The sequence below is a fragment of the Dipodomys merriami genome, unplaced genomic scaffold, assembly GCF_024711535.1.
Source record: "Dipodomys merriami isolate MVZ:Mamm:240054 unplaced genomic scaffold, mDipMer1.0.p SCAF_13, whole genome shotgun sequence".
Taxonomy (NCBI): Eukaryota; Metazoa; Chordata; class Mammalia; order Rodentia; family Heteromyidae; genus Dipodomys; species Dipodomys merriami.
The window spans coordinates 19625101-19645944 of NW_027202604.1; the positions used below are offsets into that span (position 1 = coordinate 19625101).

At 39.8% G+C, this 20844-nt stretch overlaps 1 protein-coding gene across 6 annotated transcripts in view; it reads right to left on the reverse strand.

The window, feature by feature from the left end:
- Fhit (fragile histidine triad diadenosine triphosphatase) overlaps window positions 1-19057 on the reverse strand; it is a 1320449-nt gene extending 1301392 nt beyond the window's left edge. For all 6 annotated transcript variants that reach the window (XM_070018847.1, XM_070018836.1, XM_070018846.1 and 3 more), the window contains exon 1: window positions 18934-19057. The gene's annotated coding sequence lies outside the window, so the exon portion shown is untranslated. The remainder of the gene's footprint in view (window positions 1-18933) is intronic.
- Window positions 19058-20844: the final 1787 nt, after the last annotated feature.

Here is a 20844-nt window from a genome sequence, read left to right on the forward strand (position 1 = left end):
GCATGAAAATAGCCCACAAACCATAAGTAAGCATGATAGCATACTAAACACATACATGTATTTTGTAAAAAAAAAAAAAAAAGATGGAAAAAGTATTAATTGAAATATTGACAGTGCTAGCATGAAAGGGTAGAATGATAAGACTATTTTATTTGGGGAATATTCCTGCATTTTTAAATCTAAAATAAATTTACTTTCTTAGGCAGAGAAAAAGAAACCTTAGAAGGTTTAAAAGAATAGCACATTTTCAGAAGATATTTTGTGCCCTTTGATCAAGACTTTGGACTCATCACCATCAACTTTGTCTAATATCTGCCTACAGATCCAATTGAGTTAACAAGAAACAATTTATTTGTATGTTTTAAAAATAGATGGATGCCAACAGCTGCAAAGCTAAGCTTCAGAAAATGATAAAGAAATTTTCTTTCCAAGTGAGTTTGCATTATACAAATGCAGTATGTTTTCTTTAATTCCATAAATACAGTTTTGATGTTGCCAATTTGAGAAAAATATTGCTGTTTCCTAAATAAGACTATTCTACATTGAAATTCATCATCTTACTTGAAGTCGAATAATCTTGAAAACAATATCAATGAATGTTAATTTGTTATGCCACTGATATAAAGCAAGTATATTTGTATCTTTGTCCTTATCCATTATACTTCACACCGAAAATACAGAAATATTATACAGAAAATATTATACAGAAACATAGAGAAAACATTATACAGAAAACATAATTATATGGGCTGGGTTCATATCTTGATTCTAGTAGTCACCAGCTGGGTGTCCTGTTAACTGAAGTAAAGCTGAACTTAACATCTCTGAGCTCTAGTTTTCTCTTCTGTAAAACAGAAATAATAAGGAAAGGCATGGTGGCACACACTCAGGAGGCTGAGGCAGGACTGCAAGTTATCAACCTCACCGCGTTGCTAAAAGGATGAAATGAAAGAATCCAGACAAAATCTTGTGTTTGTGTCTGGCCTGTAGTAATCTCGTAAAAAGTAAGGTCTCTCTTCTCTTCTCTTGTTCTCAGTTTCTACATGGAAAAAGTTACAGACCTAGAACATTAGATTTCATGGCGATCTACATCCTAGATTAAAAACCTGGGTTGAGTACTTTTTTTTTTTTTTGGTAGTACTGGGAATTGTACTCAAGGCCTCATGCTAGTTTAACATCAGCCTCTTTGATACATCTCCAGCCTCGTTTCTTTTATTTTCAGATGAGGTCTCCTGCTCTTTTGCCCAGGGAAGCTTCAGACTTTAACCTTCTGCCTCTGCCCTCCCATGTAACGGGAATTACAGAATGCCTCACCCCTGGCTTGTTTCTGAGGAAGAGATCTATATAACTTTTCAGCTGGATGGCCCTCAAATTGTGATCCTATTATCTCTACCTCCCAAGAAGCTGAAACTACAGGTATGAGCCATTATGCCTAACTTTTAAATAAAAATTCAACATCATTTAATTATTATTCTCTATAAATGAGATGTCTAGAAAACTATGGCTTGGGGGCTGGGAAGGTAACTCAGTGGTAGAGTGCTTGCCTTGCATGCATGAGGCCCTGGGTTCAATTCTTCAGCACCACATAAGCAGAAAAGGCTGGAAGTGGTGCTGTGGCTCAAGTGGTAGAGCACTAGCCTTGAGCTGAAGAGCTGAGGGACAGTGTGCTCAGACCCAGAGTTCAGGCCCCATGACCCACAAAAAAAAGAAAAGAAAACTATGGTTCTTGTGGACCACTGGAAATCTGCTTCATTACATGTACTTGAAGAAAACATTTGTTATATGTTTTGCCCTTTCACAAAAAGTACTAAGTACTCAAGAATTTTCATTTAATAACCAAAATAATAGCAAAAGTGACTGCTCACATGTATTTAAGTGCTTAATCTCTATCAGAGAATGCCCTGTATGAGTTCCCTTATTATTCGCATTTTCTGAGGTACACAAAAGTAGAAAATTATATTTGTATATTACAATATAATAAAATATATGCTATTTTTATAATATTGTAATAACAATACCACACTGTATCATTTAATTCCTGTAATATACAAAATAGAGCACTTGATACTTTCCAAACACCCTCTTTTGTGTTGAGGAGGCCATATTTGCCCTATTCTCACTTAATGGATGAGGAAAGTCAAGACTTTAGTGAATTATCTCTGATAGCACACAGGTCCATCTGGACCAGAAGTCAGCTGTGCCAGAATTATCCTTCTGCAGAAGGTAAAGAAAGGGCTCATCAAATCAAATAAGTTTTCTACACAAATCATGAGCTGTTGGAAAGGGACAGGACTTCAAAATGATCTGGTCCAATCTCTCATTTTGCAGATATGGAAAGTAAGGCCAAGCAAGACTCAGAGACTTGTGCACAGAAGGACCAGGACTAAAGCTGAGGTCTCCTGATTGACAGTAGTGTGCTCTTTGGTGGCACAATGAGGCCTTCTCATTACAGTCAGCATCTCCAACACTGTGAAAGCAGAACCATACAGAGTGATGGCTACAGCCTGTCCTCCCTTCCTGGCTCTCTCTCCACCCTGGCGACTATGGCATGGGCTTCCTGGGACCTTTAGAGCAGCAGCACCATGAACTCAGAAGAACTGAGAGGCTTGGGGACAGGACCCACAGCAAAGACTGGAAGACCTCCTGTCCCTTCATGATCTGGCCCCCATTTCCATTACAATTCACCTGAAATGGAACTCCAGATGAAGGAAGAAGAGGGGTAGGAGGAAAGCAGAATTTCTTTTCTTTTTTTGTAAGTTTTTTATTGTGAAAATACTGTACAGAGGGGGTACAGTTACATGAGCAAGGTAATGAGTACATTTCTTATCAAGCATTGTTGCCTCCTCCTTTGTTTTTCCCCTACCATCCCTTCCCTCCCACCTCCACAACTACACTCCCCCTCCCCCACTGCTAAATTGTAAAGTTCATTGTTCAACAGTGTCTTGTACATCTCATTGTTACAATGGGTCAACCTGTATCCCTATTTAAACATTTTGTTTTTTCCCTTTCCCTCCCCAAATTAGACCAACATCAAATGCAGTAAAAACAGGAGTTATACCATGGGGGAGGGACATACAAACCAACAAAAAAATCACATGGTACCTTATAAATACGTTAGAAACAATAGCAAGAAAGAAAAAAACCACTTGTGGCCCTATCTTGAGGTTCATTTCGCTTAACAGCATCTTATCTGGTCATATGTACATAGCTTTTGACCTTTTCTGCTTGTCCCAGACATATACTAGTTATTGCAAATAAGGGAAACCATGGGACCTATGTTTCTTTGGGCAAAAGCAGAATTTCTTAGATGCATGTGGGTCTCCTTTTTTTCTTGTTTTGTTTTGGGGTTTTTTTGGTCAGTCATGGGGCTTGAACTCATGGCCTGTGAGTGCTGTCCTGGAACCTCTTTGTGCTCAAAGCTAGCACTCTACCACTTTGAGCCTGCAGCACCACTTCCAGGCTTTTAGAGTTTTTGAGTTGATTAATTGTAGATAAGAGTCTCACAGGGACTTTTCTGCTCCAGCTGGCTTTGAACCATGATCCTGAGATCTCATCCTCCTGAGTAGCTAGAATTACAGGCATGAGCCACCGATGCCTGGCAAGTGTCTCTTTTGTAAGGATAAAACACAACAAAATAAGTCTTTGAAAACATGAACTGAATCAGCAAAACACTTGTGTTTTCCTTTTTATTATATCCATATCTTCCTTACTTGATGTTTTGGATAAAAACAAACTGGTCTCAGGGAAATATTTTTAAAAGTAGAGTTGGGGCTGTTAAACTCAAAATGCATCCAACATTATGTAATCTTTGGAAGGCAACAATTGTTTATTCTATTTTGATTTCCAAGCTTTTTCTTTGATAACAAATATTCATATTTTTCTGATGTTGGACTAATGAGAATCTTAAGTGTTTATGAGAAGGCATTTAAATATAACAGTACTGTAGATATGCTTACTTTCTGATTTATATCCCTGTCTTTGGCATCAACTGACATTTATTTCTTTGTGCTGAATCCTAGAATGTTTTTCAACATTTTCAGTTCACGTTACACACTCAGAAGTTAAGATCTCTATATTTTATTTGCTGAATAAAGCAAAGAGGGGACCACCAAAACACTATTCTACAAGCAAGGTCTAGTGATTTACAAGGTGAAACTGGCACACATGCATTATTACCAGTCAGGGGACAGGTGTAGTAACACTAGTCTCAGGTAATATTTATTTACTGAGTGCTGATTGTGTGTCAGTTATTACAACAATTCTAACAACAATTCCAGAGCCAAATAGTAATAATAGCCAAATTATACTATGTACTTGACTCTCCAGCACTGAAAAATTCCTGTGACCTGTGCAGTATGAAAAACCCATCTATATAAAGCAACAGTCTCAGGTCAACACAGATTTCAGATCTTGATGGTCACAGTGAGATGTAACCCACTCTGTAATGGGCCACGCTTTCTTCTAGGCACGGACACACACAGTGATGAAGAAGACCAACAATGTCCTTACCATCATGGAACTAACTGTCCAGAAAGGGACAATAGATAATATTAACAGAATGGAAAAAAAAATGCCTGGCTCTCTCCCATCATTTTCATAGGTCTCTGCTCAATATCCCATCCATTTTATCTAATCTTTCCCTATTAGTGTACACTCATCTTTCTTGGATCTGGTATTGATAATAACATTGGTTTGCCTGTACATTTCCTATCTTTTCTACTACATATCCATACCTAGCACGAGGCCTGACACCCAGAAGTCTGCAGTAAATGTACGCTGAGGGAATAAATTGTTGGTAAGTAACAGAATGACTCATACACAAGAAGGCTAGTAAGAACAAGGCTAGAGCTTTGGGACTGAAACTGTAATCACAAGCAAGTTAAGGCAACTTATTAAGGCAGGTACTGAGTCACAGTGAAGCCACAAGTGGGGCCTGGGCCCAGACCCAGGCAGAACATCAATGAAGCCCTTGAGGCTCAAGGTCAAAGCAACTTTCAGCATCTAGTCAAGCAAGATTTGGAACTAGACCTGTTGCCAGATTGTTACCCACAATCTATGTGTGTGGTAGATAGATTAGGACTTACTGTCACTGTAAGATGTTTCCTATTTCCACATCCCCAAGCTACTCTCTACAACCTGCCACTATGACAAAAGTAGCCGTAGACTATTTCAACCACACTGACAGAGTCTACTTCCACACTGCCAAAAACCTTCCCAACATGTAGACTCCTCAATCCAGTGATTAGTATTTCTAATATAGACACTAGCTAATACATGCTTCATACAAGGGCTTCATACATTCATTCCTACTCAACCCTTGCAATGTTAATAGGTATCTGCCATTATAATCCCCATTTTAAAGCTGATAAAATTGAGACTGAACCAAGAAATCTGTCCATGCTCACAAAGCCAGTGATCATAAAAGCACATGCTTTATGGATATGGCTCTCCACTCAAAAGAAATACAAAAGAAATAAAAATAATAGCTAACACTTAACAAGTATTTACTACATAAAAGGTGTTGTGCTAGTATTTTATGTACTAATTCAGATCTATTTATAAAGTAGGTACTATATATGACCATATAAGATGATGCTAAGCAAAATGAACCCCAAGATAGGTACACAAGAGGTTTTATCTTTCTTGCTGCTGTTTTGAATGTACCTACAATGTACTATGTGATTTTTTTGTTTCTTTTGTATGTTCTTCCCCCATAGTATAACCCCTATTTTCACTGTATTTGAATCCAGTGCCCTGTATCTTGTATATACATTTTTCCAATTTGGTGGTGGGAAGGGAAATAACAAAATACTGAAACAAGGATATAGGTTGACCCATTGTAACAATGAGATGTAAAAGACACTATGTTGAAAACGAACTTTACTACTGGGGGGTGGGGAGGTAGGGAGTGGGGGTGGAGTTAAGGAGGTGGGGAGGGAAGGGCTGGTAGAGGAAAAACAAAGGAGGGGATAACAATGCTCCATAGGAAATGTACTCATTAGCTTACTCATGTAACTATAACCCCTCTGTACAGTATCTTTACAATAAAAATGTATATTAAAAAAAATAAAGTAGGTACTATTAGATCCAGCTGCAAATCAAAGCAATTTACCCAAGATAACCCTCAGTTTTTAATAGATACATACATACATATATACATACATACATACATACATACATACATTTAAGAACTCTAAACACTATAAGAGTGCTCTAACTCAGTACATTAAAATAGAACAGCAACCTCATAAGAAGCCATAGAGATCTAGAACCTCCCTGTTCCAAGGGGAGAACATGGACTGCCAGCATGAGCAACAACTGGGAGTTGGTTAGAAATGGGGAAGCTGCTGTGTCATTGGTCTCATTGCATATAGTTCTAGCCAGACCTTGACCCACAGGAGTTAGGCCCAGCTGTTCTATCTGCACAAGGGCATCAAACATAGCTAATTCCTCTAGGCCATGGAAACCTTGGCCTGTTGCCTCCGAAATTCAGGAGGCCAGAGGAAGCCTTAGCTTAGGGAAAGCTTTATCCCCTGCTCAAAGATGCCAAGAGAAGGCCTCAGCTGCAGATTTATTTGTGACCACTGGCTACTAAAGCTTCCTGGACTTCCTTCTACTTCCTCAGCCAAAAGAACGAAGCCACTGGGATTTCAGACTGCAGTGGCCACCTATTGATTTTATATCCCTGGTATCATTTCCTTTCTGATGAAAGTGACAGTACCTCTACTTAATCAAGGCATGTTTATGTCCAGTTATGAAACAACTCAATATATATCACTTCATATGTGAATGGTACCTCTGATGCCAAGCAATGAAGCAGCCCTGCTGTACTTCCTTTGGGCAAACATCTCTGCAAGAACAAAGGAGATGAACTAAGCCTAGCCAGTCATAGCATTCCCTTCTCTCTGAGTACAGGAATAATTCTAAGTGTTGAGCATAAAACTGAGGCCTAAATTCCTTGAATGCATTTCAGATGTTAGGATATTATGTGCAAATGGGTATGTTTTAGCTTATAAAGTTCAGGCTCTCTAAAATTGGTAGGACAAAAGAAAAATTAGGAACTTTCAAATAAGGTTTCATATTGTATATCTCATACTAAGATGCGAATGTGAGGCACTTTACCTCTTAATATATTTAGCCCAGTTATAATGTCCCATTCTTTTCATAATTTTAACACATATTGATGCTTTCTGGCCAGAGATTTACAAGCTAGAATCATCCAGAATATATTCCACTCAGATCAATTATACTGGGGAGATGATTCCACTGAGAGCAATTCTACTGGGGAGGGGAAGGGAATGGGTTTACACCCAAGCTAGTGACTTAGCACTGTCACAAATACCTGATGTGAACAACTCAAAAGGGGGAAAGATTTATTTTGACTTATGGTTTCAGAGACTTTATAGTTCAAGGTCAGCTGGCTCTGCATCTCTGGGCCTGTTCTGAGACAGAACATTATGGTGGAAGGAATCTGGCTGGTCACAGCAAGGCAGTCAGGAAGCAAAGAGACAGAGCAAAGAACCAGGGGTAATATATGTCCTCTAAATGCATAACCTTAGTGACTTACTTCCTCAAGCTAGGCCTCACTTCCTAAGGTTTCCACTACCTCTCAATGATACCATCAAGTTATGAATCCAACAAGAAGAATCAATCTATCAATTAGGTCAGGGACCTCAGGATCCAATGCCCCAAGGTCAAAACAACCTTATTCTAGAGGGTTCAAACCCATTCCTCTACTTACCCTCAGGATTCCAACTCTATATATAAGTTCCTGCTTAGACTGCTTAAACATCTGCCAGAACCAGGTCGATGTCTGAGGGCAGTGGCAAGAGTTTTTGTTTTGTTTTCAAAACTGAAGACACAGGAAGAAGACTACAGCACTACAAAAAAATGAAACTTCTGCTCTTACCACATACCACAAAACTTCACTGATTAAATGACTACAGGCTATAGTCTCCTCTACCTAAAACACGCATGCATTAAACCTTCATGAGGAAGTACTGATACTTCACTGTTATCTATGGTGATTTTTAACTCCAGTAACTGTGAGTCTAAGAACCTGAAAATATACTGAATTTTAATAGAATTCTGATTGTTAATAGAAACATGCAAATCCTTAACACGAAACACTAATAAACACATAAAAAGACTAAGAAAGTGTCTTTAAATTCCAGAATATTGTCAGCTATCCCTAAACTTCAATCCATTTCATGATTTCCTCTTCCATTCATACATATTCATTCTTAAAAGAAAACATCAGAATACCTACAAAACGCTAGTAAAATACATGATTTTGATTCTATTAGACCCTCTAGCAACAACATTCTTTTTCCCACTCTTTTTCATTGTAGGAGACAACAGATTAGGAAAAGAAGGCCTACCATATTATGAAACAATCTGGTGAGCAGAGAGGCTAAGGAAAAGTTGGAGCATGAAATGCAAGCCAATAATGCTCCTGGATTCTTGAAAATTTTCAATGTAAACACGCGAATACTAGTAAATACATTTTCTATGAAGACTAAAAAAATGTTTAAAGGAAAGGGTAGTGAAGGAGATCAGAACCTGCCACCCCATATCAGAAATGCGCTTTGGCAGAGAGTTATTTTGAGGTGATGGCAATTAAAAAACAGTAGATCTGGGGCAGGTAGTAGTAGTTATGCGAGGTTAACTTGCTACTCTCCTCTGTCTGGTTATAAGCAGGGCATAAATTCCCTTTGTAAAGGAGACCTATTTTTTGTTTTACATTTCTTTATTCTCTTTTTTTCATTTCATTTTATTGTAAAGATGCTGTACAGATGAGTTACAGGTACATGAGTAAGGCAATGAGTATATTACTTGTCAATCATTGTTACCCCTCCCCTTACTGTTCTCCCATAATCCCTTCCCTCCCCTACCTCCTACACTCCTCCTCACCCTCCAACCCCCCCACCCCCCTCACCCCTCCCACTCCACCCCACCCCAGAAGTTGAAAAGTTTGTTTCCAATATACTGTCTTGGGGGTATCCTTGTTGCAATGGGTCATCCTGTGCCCTTGTTTCAGCGTTTTGTTGTTCCCCATATTAGATAAACGTATATACAAGATGCAGGGTACCAAAGTCAAGTACAGTGACAACAGGGGATATACCACATGGGGAAGAACAAATAAAGGAAAAAAAATCACATAGCTATACAATAGACCAGGGCCTCATATCTAAAATATACTTATAACTCAAAAAATTAAATCCTCCAAAGCAAATCCTCAAAGAAACAACTACCCCATCAACAAGGGGGCTAAAGACTTAGAGACTTCTCTGAAGAGGAAATAAGAATGGCCAATAGACACATGAAGAAATGTTCAACCTTTCTGGCCCTAAAAGAAATGCAAATCAAAACAACATTGAAATTCCACCTCACCCCAGTTAGACTGGCTATAATCAAGAAATCTAATAACAACAGATGCTGGAGGGAATGTGGCCAAAAGGGAACCCTACTGCATTGTTGGTGGGAGTGTAAACTTGTTCAACTACTTTGGAAAGCAGTATGAAGGTTCCTCGAAAGACTCCACATAGAGCTCCCCTATGACCCAGCAATCCCACTTCTGGGCATTTACCTAAATGAAAACAAACAAGGCCATACTAGAGCCACCAGCACAACTATGTTTATCACAGCATTATTCACCATAGCTAAGATATAGAACCAACCCAGATGCCCCTCAGTAGATGAGTGGATAAAGAAAATGATATATACAATGGAATTCTATGCCTCCATCAGAAGAATGACACCACCTCATTTGTTAGGAAATGGAAAGACTTGGAAAAATTCATATTAAGTGAAGTAATCCAGTCCGAAAGAAATTTAGGTCCCATGGTTTCCCTCATTTGCAATAATTAGTATATGTAAAGGATAATTGTATCAGATGAACTGAAAACTCAAAAGCTATGAACATATGACCATATAAGATGATGCAAAGTGACATGAACCCCAAGATATGGACACAAGTTCTTCCCTTGTTGTTGTTTTAAAGAAGGCCCATTTTTAAAGCTATTCCTTTTCAAGTATGAAAGAGGAGGACCCTTATCTATATAGCAAACCTTACAAAATTTCCTTTATTTTCCTACACATTTTCCTAATCATCTTCTTCTAGCTTGTACTCCATGGTACATAAAGTCCCAGTCAACACACCACTTTTTTTTTCTGATTCTGGGGCTTGAACTCAGGTCCTGCGCTTATCCCTGAGATATTTTGCTCAACGCTACCACTCTACCAATTGAGCCACAGGTCCAATTTCCGCCTTTTTTTTTTTTTTTCTGGTGGATAAATAAGAATCTCACAGTTTCCGGCTGGGAAGGTGGCTCAGTGGTACAGCACATGCCTTGCATGCCAGAGGCCCTGGGTTCAATTCCTTAGCACCACATAAGCAAAAAGAAAAAAGTCGGAAGTGGCACTGTAGCTCAGGTGGTAGAGTGCTAGCCTTGAGCTGAAGAGCTGAGGGACAGCGCCCAGACCCAGAGTTCAGGCCCCATGACCGGACCCAAAAAAAAAAAAAAAAAAAAAAAAAAAAAGAATCTCACAGTTTCCTGCCCAAGCTGACTTCCAGCCACAATCCTCAGATCTCAGCCCACTGAGTAGCTGGGATTACAGGCAATGAGCCAAAGGCACCAGCTCTCTTCAGGGTCTTCTTTCTGGAAAGGCTCTGGCTTGCATACATAACAAAAAGTTTCTTCTGCTAATTTCTTCTTTGTCAGTTTAAATCTCACAGCCCTAGGAGAATCTAAAATTTATGACTGGTCCAGAAAATTAAAGGTGTTCAATCAAATTAGCTTAATTGTTCTGTCTTGAAATGGGGAGTTGGGCACCTGTGTTTTGTTTTTTTTTTTTAAGAAATCAACCCTTGTAATAGGCAACCTCCCCATAAGTATTTCATTTCAAATTACAGCATTTGAAAATTACTAGTTATATTTATCCAAACAATTCCTCTAAACCTTTACCATAACACTACTGTGGATTATGAAAATGGATCATTTTAAATGTGGTTTAATAGCTTTATGCTTTTTCCCCAGTTATGAAGAATGAAACAAACTAGATACTAAGATGAGAAATGCAACCTGAAAATCAATATAAGAAGAATCCCGACTCTAGTAAGCAAAGCAGAGACACAAGGAAGGTGTCAGAGAAAAAATGTCACATGGAATTAACCTCAGCTGTGACCCAGGGCATAACCTGTAGTTATTTCGTGCGGTTTCATAAGAGTGTTGTGATGGGGTGTCTCATTCTTTGACTCCCAAAGACTTTAAAATGCTATTTCCCCACTAAAAGCCTTTACTTGTTAGATTACACCTGATTCCTTTCAGGGTGTTCTATTGTTAGAACCCATGGCTGACTTTCTGTCCTAAATAACTTTAGAATCAGGGAAGTAACATCAAACTAAGCACAGGTGGCTCACGCCTGTAATCCTAGCTACTCAGGAAGCTGAGATTTAAGGATTGCAATTCAAAGCCAGCCAGGGCAGAAAAGTCCCTGAGAGACTCTTATCTACAATTAACACTCAAAAAAAGGAAGTAGAGCTGTGGCTCAAAGTGGTAGAGCACTAGCTTTGAGCAAGAGCTCATGGACAGTGCCCAGGCCCTGAATTCAAGCCCCATGACTGACCAAAAAAAAAAAAAAAAAAAAAAAATCCAACATCAATACCAATCTGATTGATCTATCTGGATGGGATGATAAGATTAGTGTCAAGTGATCTAATTGTAGCTCATCATGGCTACAATTTCCACTGGTTGGAAAGTAATCTACTAGAATGACCTATATTCCCATCTTAATAATCAGATAGAACAGATTTCTTTAAGGAGTCATATTTTCCCCCATCAAATTTAGAGATTCAGATATATGCCTTGACATATGCCAATTTGTCCATGATAGCAATCAGAACATAGTACTCAAAATATTTTAAGCCAAAGGAATATGAGAAAACAGCAGAAACAAAGTTACTGTCACTTTCTCTTATTTCATGAAGCAAGTACTAAAAGGTTTTCTGACCATCCATGAAATAGATCATAAGACCTATTTCTTTCTCATCTCTCACGGGAGAGATGTCTGTCCCATACCCAGAAGAAAGGAATATCCTTATCTCTGAAGAAGTAAGGGCATAGTGAAGAATCTGGCCCAGCAAATCTTGCTATGTTTCCTCCTGCCAATTAGCGTGAGATAATATTTTTTTATCCAATCACATTTCTCCATGATTGTCTACTTCAAACCTAGCATGAAAAGTGTACAATTGCCAGGCACAGGTGGCTCATGCCTATAATCCTAGCTACTCAAAAGACTGAGATCTGAGGGTTGCAATTCAAAGCCAGCAGAGTAGAAAAGGCTATGAAACTCTTCCATTAACCTTCAAAAAGCCAAAAGTGGAGCTGTGGCTCAAGTGATACAGAGCTAGCCTTGAACACAAAAGCTCAGGGACAGTGCTAAGGCACCTACTTCAGATTCCAGAACCAGCAGGAAGACACACACACACACACACACAAACACACACACACACACACACACACACACACACACACACACACACACACGCACAACTTTACCCATTTCTTCTTTTATCTTCAAGCCCCCATTATGGATCTTTTGTTATGGGGGCCTTAGCCTTGAGCCCAGAATGAATGAAGAAAAGATTCCAATTCCCCTGGATACATAATACCAAAGATTTACGGAAGATTGAAGAAGTTCCAGACTTGATATATGAGAAGTAAGCAAAATCAGTAGAATTAAAGGTAATGTATTCTACTCAATATTCAAAATCTGATAAACAAGGAAACCTAAAGCAGGATGAATGAAGTTGTGATTTTGTTTTTTCAGACAGGATCTCCCTTTTAAAATCAGAATAGCCTTGAAGAGCTATATAGCTCAGGCTGGGCTCAAATTCACAGTCCTCCTGCATCAGCCTCCTGAAGGCTAAGGTTACATGGATGTGTCATTATATTCAGGATTGTGCTTTTTATGGTAATAGTAACAGTCAAATCAAAAGCTACCTTTTATTGAGTACCAGCTACTGTGTTTGCTAAATATTTGCCATGAATTGCCCCTTTAAAAACTTAAACTATCCCTCTGCAATCGGAATTATTACCCCCCATTGCCAAGATGAGGAAATTGAGGTTTAGGATAGTTTCCCCAGTGTCACACAGACACTGGTAGTATTAGTAACTGGTAGTACCAACACAAAAATCCATGTATTTTGCTCTCTAGAGACCACCCTCTTGATATCATCTCTCACTTAGCCAAAGAATCTCCTAAATACTTACTACTCATAATACAGCCCAGGAAACCATAGCAATAGCCTATCAGAAAGCCTGCACCTCTCGTTCATTCCACATGTATTGAATCAGAATCCACATTTTCTTTTTTTTTTTTTTTTTTTGTCGGTCGTGGGGCTTGAACTCTGGGCCTGGGCGCTGTCCTTCAGCTCTTCAGCTCAAGGCCAGCGCTCTACCACTTGAGCTACAGCGCCACTTCCAGAATCCACATTTTCAAATGCACACTAAGGTCTTTAGTTAGATGTGCTTTAGTCAGATATACTATTTTACATCAACTCTCACAGTGCATCTATATTTTGAAAAATATTCAAACACTTCATTTCCCCACTTAAGACTAATAAATTTTATTCAAATACCCTTGGAAAAAAGTTCACAATTTGCAGCTGGGCACCAGTGGTTCATGCCTACAATCTTAGCTATTCAAGAGGCTGAGATTTGAGGATTCAAAGCCTGCCTCTGGAGCATGAAAGCCTGTGAGACTTATCTCCAATAAACTACCAAAAAAAGCCAGAAGTGGAGCTGTGGCACAAGTAGTGGAGTGCTAGCCTTGAGCCTAGAGACAGAGCCCAGAACCTGACTTCAAGCCCCAGGACCAGCATGCACCCACAAGCGCATGCATGCACGCTCTCTCACACACACACACACACACACACACACACACACACAAAATTTGTGTATGGTACAAGTTACTGGACTGTATGAAACATCAAACATATTTGCCTCTGCAGTATCATCCCATCACCTTCTTTGTATTCATGAAATCCCGATAGCAATTCCTTCTTTCCTTCCTTCCTCTGCATCTAGAATATGCACCGCTCACCTCTACTCACACGTCCCTGTCAGTAGCATTCATGGCTCTGTCACCAACTCCTGATACAACACTTGGCAGAGCCAAGAGCAAAATAAATGTGCCAAATAAAGACAGGTTTAGGATTCCCAGGAGCTATGCTGTTGTATTTATCATTTTGCTCTTCTGTGATCCTCATCCCCATTTCTCCTACCCTGCCCTTTTAGGACAAGGTAGAGAACCTTTATTCTTCCAAGCCCCCTTTGGCTACAATAACATTATTCACAGGTCATTCAAAACTATTAATACAGGCAGACAGGCTGAGAGCAGCTGACAAGAAGCATACATGTCTGCCTTATCATGTACCAAATTATTGTGAGGGCCTTATATTGCCAGAGGGCTAGAGATTCCCCATCCTTGCTTCACAGAAACACACCTCCTTATTGGTAACCTCATGGCTACTGAAGTTGTTGACTTTAGAAAGAAGCACTGGCATGTTCACATGGCCTCTACCCCTGTATTACTCACCAGCTGATGATAACTATTTCACTTTATTCCTAAGGCTTCTTGGATAGGCCTCAGTCCTTTCTACAGGTGGACAGAAGGCCTCATTAGCACAGCAAGCAGCTTTTCCATCCTAGATTTTATATATAGATGAAGCCATAGGTTAGGAACCTCTCAGAAAGCAAGATCCAGCCAAAATCCACACTATCTCTCTGTCCACAAGAGTATGACTGAGCTTTCAAGATGGGTTTTCAAGAATAGTGGGAACTTTATATTTTAAATTCTAATGACCACACTAGCTACTCTAAGAAAACAAATGGCAAATCCTTGCATAAAGTAGATACCTGGCTCAAGTTCAACTCTGGGAGAAATATGAATTTTCATATATCAAGCTTACATTAATAATGACAAAACAAGAGCTATTATTTATCTATTTACTGCAAGCTATTAAGAGCATGACAGCATGATCAAAGCTTTAAACACATTTCCTTCTTTATCATCACTCTATGAGGTTAAAAATGTTTATTATTTCTATTTTCCAGAGAGAAAACCAAGTCTAAGAGAAAGGGCTGGGATTAATACCCCAGGCCTCCACATAACCAATCACAATTGTTTCTCTGTCATTTTACTATTTAGGCTGCTTTCTCCTCTGAGGGGTTCACAGACATTTACTTGCCCAGAGACAGCCTTGGAGGATAACCTCAAAGGCTGAGATTTTTCTCTGCGATGTACATGTTGAAAGGAAAGCAACCTCCAACAACTTACCTTTCAAACATACATCTCTACATTAAAAGAGAAAACTGAGATTTAAGAAAAATATGTGGGAATAGCTCAGGGGTGTTTATGACTGCAAGTCCACAAATGTATTTTCAATATCTTACTAGTGGTCAGGCAGTATGCTGGGTGCTGAATTATCAGACTGTCAATGGGGAGAATGCCAAGGAACAGAGAGGTTGAAGGGGAGAACTTCTCACACGGTGACTGTATCAGAAATGTTTAGCCAATAATTTACAAAACTGTTATGTTATATCGAATTAGGTAGAAATCATCTTTCACACAGAAAAGGTGAGAGCTACATGCTTTTAATATCTGTAAATACATAAATGAAGAGCTGTATGTCTTCTAAAAGCAAAGTTTCATGTAATTCACCTAACTCGTGTATATTTCTGATACCTTATACTAGAGAGTTAGATGGTAAGATCTGTGAATATCAAAACCATGTAAGATTTTGTTCTTAGGAATCTGAAAAAACAAATGAGAGAAGAGTAATGAGAGCCAAAACAAGACTAATTCCCAAAATAGAAACAGAACATGTTGCAGTTGCTTCTAAACACAAATAGAGATGAGAATACAAAAGCATCTCTTTAGGCATTCCTCCAAATATTCATAGGAAGGAGGCTAGAATAAGGACATGAAGTAGAAGACAGCAGACCCTGAAAAGGTCATATACTGTCTGTAAAGCCTTCTTACAGGAAAAGCTGCTTTTGACAAAAGGTTAGGAAAGGAAGACTTTCTCTTTTATAAACTGAAAGAAATTTGATAATTTACAAAGTCTTTGCAGCTCTACTACCTTAGGTTCTTTTCTTCTTTCATGCATTTTTTTTATTAAATCACATTTCAGAGCATGTTTTATCAATCTGTCCAAAATAGGTACTTTTACATTTATGAATTTTCCCTTAAAAAATCTCTCTTGTACCTAAAGAAAGATAAGCATATAGATATGCTCACAAAAACATTTGTTAAATTAATTTGAAAAAATATGACCTTACTTTAAAAAGACTTTAGCCCAGCATTGGTGGCTCATACCTGTAATCATAGCTGATCAGGAGGCTGAGATCTGAGAATCAAAGTACAACGCCAATTTGAGCAGAAAAGTCTGTGACATTCTTATCTCCAATTAACTAGCAAAAAGCTGAAAGTAGAGGTGTGTCTCAAGTGAAAAAGTCAAGCCAGAGCAAAAGGCTCTGAGTTCCAGCCCAAGTATCCATCAAAAGAAAAAGATGAGGAGGAGGAGAGAAAAAAAAGGGAGACAATGACAGGAAGAGAGAGGGGGAAAGAAAGAGGCAGAAAGAGGACAGGAATAGAGAGAGAGAGAGAAAAATGATGTCATGACAACTGGTTCTAATCTATGGCCTACATCCAACAAATTAAGAGAAAAACCATTATCAAAATAGCTACATATCTCATGTTGGCTGCTGTTAGGACCAGTTTCCTGACCTCTAAAATAAAAGGTATCCACACAAGTGGTTTACGCCTGTAAACCTAGCTATTCAAGAGGTTGAGATCTGTGGATTGTGGTTGGAAGGCAGCTGGGGCAGGAAAAGTCCATGAGACTCTTATCAACACAAAGCCAGAAGTGGAGCTGAGGCTCAAGTGGTAGATCTTTATCCTTGACCTAACAAGCACAAAAGCTCAGAGGTAGGACCCAGACCCTGAGTACAAGCCCCAAGATCAGCTCTCAAAAAAAGTAATATAAAGATATATAAATATACCATTTGTGAAACCTCCACAATATGCCAAGAATTATGTCAAGTATTTGCCCTTAGACTGAAATGATCTAAATAGTTTTTGCAACATGATATAATGGAAAGACTGAATTTTGTAAATAAGGTTGAATTGCTTCTCAGCTCAGCAAGATAGAGACATTTTCTAAGTTGAAACTGATATGCAGAAAGGATTAATTCTAGTACTTCTACTCACTAACTGGATTATCTTGAACAAGTGTTTTTTATTTTGATCTTTGCTTTTGATTTCTAATCTATAAAATTGATATATATATATGGTTTAATCATTTTAAATGATGAAATTACAATAACTATATGTAATATGCATTGAATAAAGTATATATCACATTTTTATGATTCACTTTCTCTAATTTACAAATGATACAGTATTTTTTAAAGAAATCATGTGAACAGACTCTTAATTTAAATTGTCACGTATTAGCTGCTTATAAGCATGTACATTCCCTAATACTTGGAACATACAACAATTACAATATCCAGTAATATTTATTCCAAGCATATGCAATATAAATTTTAAAAACCTCAAAATCTTTACTAAGTATTTCCCTTTAGTCCCAGCTTGAGGCAGATGGACAAAGGCTACTAGCCAAAATACAGGTGTACATGGGAGTTGTAGTTCCAGGTGAGGGGCAGCCTCCATGGACCCTCCAGAAGTGAAACTTCATCTCCCAGGAGACACTTCGACTCCCTACATAGCACGCTGGGAAGTGAAGTATCTGACTTCAGAGAAGCGTACTATCAGACCGCTACGACATACGTGGAGAACTACAACTCCCAGAGGCCTCCGCTCCTCCGGTTGCTGGCCTTAAGATGGAGCCAAGAGGAAAAGCAACATTGAACTTTCACCGTAGATGTGAGTGCGGTTGCTTTTGGCACTCCCGTGGTTAATGCCTTTCTAAAACAACCACACCAGTATTTCCTGCTGGTCCGCAACACATGTCTGAAAAACCCAGAATAATAAGTGCAGTTAAGCCTGCAAATGGCAAACATTACGTTCGGCTTCAGGCAGCATCCTTTGGGCCACCTGAGCGCAGAACTTTCAAAGGGGCTATTTGCTTTGGGTGTCGTTTGTTCTTTCCCTGGTTTAGCGCTGTGAATGGCTGGCCTGAGTCCACACAGCAGGGGCAGATATTTGCATTTATAGGGGGAAGTTGCAACTGTAAGTCAAGTTCCCCTAAAGTTTCCTCTCACCTGCAGGTTGTTTCCCTAAACTTTCACACGGGGATCTACCTGAAAAATACCAGCGTATGCAGCTCAGTATCAGCTGCAGCAGCAGCAGCAGCAATAATAATAATAATAATAATAATAATAATAATAATAATAATAATAATAATTTCTCAAACAGGGAACCGCTGAGCCCCGCTACCACCGATGACCCGGTGTGCTTTTACATATCAAGTGCAGATCCATCACGAGGGATTTGCCTCGGTCCGCCTCACTTGGTTCCTGCACCTGTTCAAACCCTCAGTTCGGAACGGCTGGGGCAGGGACTTCCACTACTTGTCTGAAACTGAAGGAGCCATCCCGTCATGGGACCCAGGACGGGCTGCTCGGACCTCCTGCCTCAACTTCCCCACTTCTAAAAGGAAGGGTGAGAGGGTCAGGGCGAGGGCCAGTGCTGAAGAACTGAGACTGCCGAGTCCCAACCCCGAGCCGTCTGCAGGGCGCGAGAGTCCGGGAGACCGAGCCGAGCCTCCCCGCGGGGAGACGCACCGGCCCCGGCCCGCCCGCCCCGTCTCGCCGGGCCGCGCCAGCAGACGCGCTGGGACACCCCGAAGACCCGCAACCCAGACACGCTGTTCCACTGGGGCTTCACTCCCCGAGCCCCTACCTTCCAAGATCTTGGCAGCTGGGAATGAAAGGCGGAGGAGGGGAGCGCGCGACACGAGCGCCGCCCAAGCGAGTGCCCACTAGGGTGGCGCTGCCTGAGGGACGGGGGAGCGGAGGGCAAAAAGTGCCTCAACCGAACCGAACGCGGGGAGACTACAATTCCCAGCAGGCCCCGCGGTAGGGGCGGGGCACAGATGGTGGCTCGTCAACGGACAGCAGCAGGGACCAATAGGAGCTGAGAACGCGCCTACACCAGGCTAATCAGAATACAAAGGAACAACAACAATTCCCATTTTTCTTGCAGCTGGTGAGCGGCTGAGGTAAAAATCTCTTTAGAAAGGGTTTTTTTTTTTTTTTTTTTTTTTTTTTTTTTTTTTTTTTTGTCATGAATTCACACAAACGTGGCGTTTTCCAACCAAACAAAGGAACGTGATTCATTCCTTGCCGCCAAAAGCTGCGCTTCACTTGTCCCTCACGAGTCCCTCTGGCTGGATGTCCTTAACCTATTCTGGATCTTTCTTGGTTCCTTGGGATTCCTATCTTTTTCTTTCTCGCAGAACTTTCACACAGTGCTTTCCTCGATTCCCTTTTCAGGGTTGTTTGCTCAATAGCATTGTTACAGCCCAAACTGCATAAAGTTTACCTATTTATCTATTTTACTATTTTGATGGTCTTATTAGCATGCACATTCCATGCAGATGAGGTTTTTTTTTTTTTAATTTTGGTGCAGTATTTTTAAGCACCTATAAAAGTACCTGGCACACACAAAGGTTTTTGTATAATTGGGTGAAATCTAAAGGTGGCCTTTCTATTGTCCTCTCCTCTCTGATCACCACTGGGGCCTTGCACCTGACCTCTTTTTTAATTCAAAATCATAGTTGTCATGGATGCTGGAGAAATCACTGGTTCCAAAGCTGTTCCTACTCCCAACATGTACCAGGTCTGATGATAATTGTTAACTGAATTTTGCAAGAAATGCAGTTTAAAAATTTCAGAGCAGCTAAATAATTATCCTAGCATCATATAACTCTTAAAGAGACCAGAATCCTGGCTGTAGACTCTTGTGGCTAAAGGATAACTATTTCTTTTAGATACTTTTCTTCTTATAGATGCTTCCTTGTTTCCCCCCACCTCCCGACACAGTTCTAATTCAAAGAAGAAAATATATTTCCCAAGAAATCATTTACATTTTAAAAGGAAAAGAAGAGCAATGGCGCATAGACAAATACTGAGATAATGTCTCTAATTCTCTCTTTAAAAAAGTCCTCTATCTCCCTTCTTCCCTCTCTCTCTCTTCCTCCCTACTCTCTCTCCCTTTCTCTCTCTCCTGCCTTTCTTCTCTCTCTCCCTCCCTCCATCCCTCCCCCCTTCTCTCCCTTTCTTTCTTTGGCCTGACTCATTACATGCAGGTGATTACACCAAGTCTTAGATCTTTCATCCTTTCTGATGTTTGAACCCCACAGAGAGTAGCAGGGTGTCCTACAAAACAGCCTGGTGTGAAATATGGATGCTCTCAGAAGCTTGACTCTCAGAATGTCTCACTGGATTACAGTCAGATTATAGCTACTACACAGAGATACTAGGAACACACAAAATATTAGAGAATATGGATACAAGATTAAATTGAAAACAATTACAGTTAAAACAGCAGGAATGTGATCAATATACAGACTAATTTTGTGCACAGGGATTAAAACCCCACTTCAGGCTTCCTAGCCTAATCTTCTGTCAATTTGGAGCCCTTTCCTATAACACACAGCTTCTAGCTTTTATGAGCATGGACTTAGCCTTCACAATGTTCCTGAAGCTGACCAGCATGAGATATTTTAACATATGTGTCAGCAGCTAGATTAAATGTGGAAGAAAATCAGTGGACCATATGAAACTGGAAAGCTCAGCACCTAGACTCTCC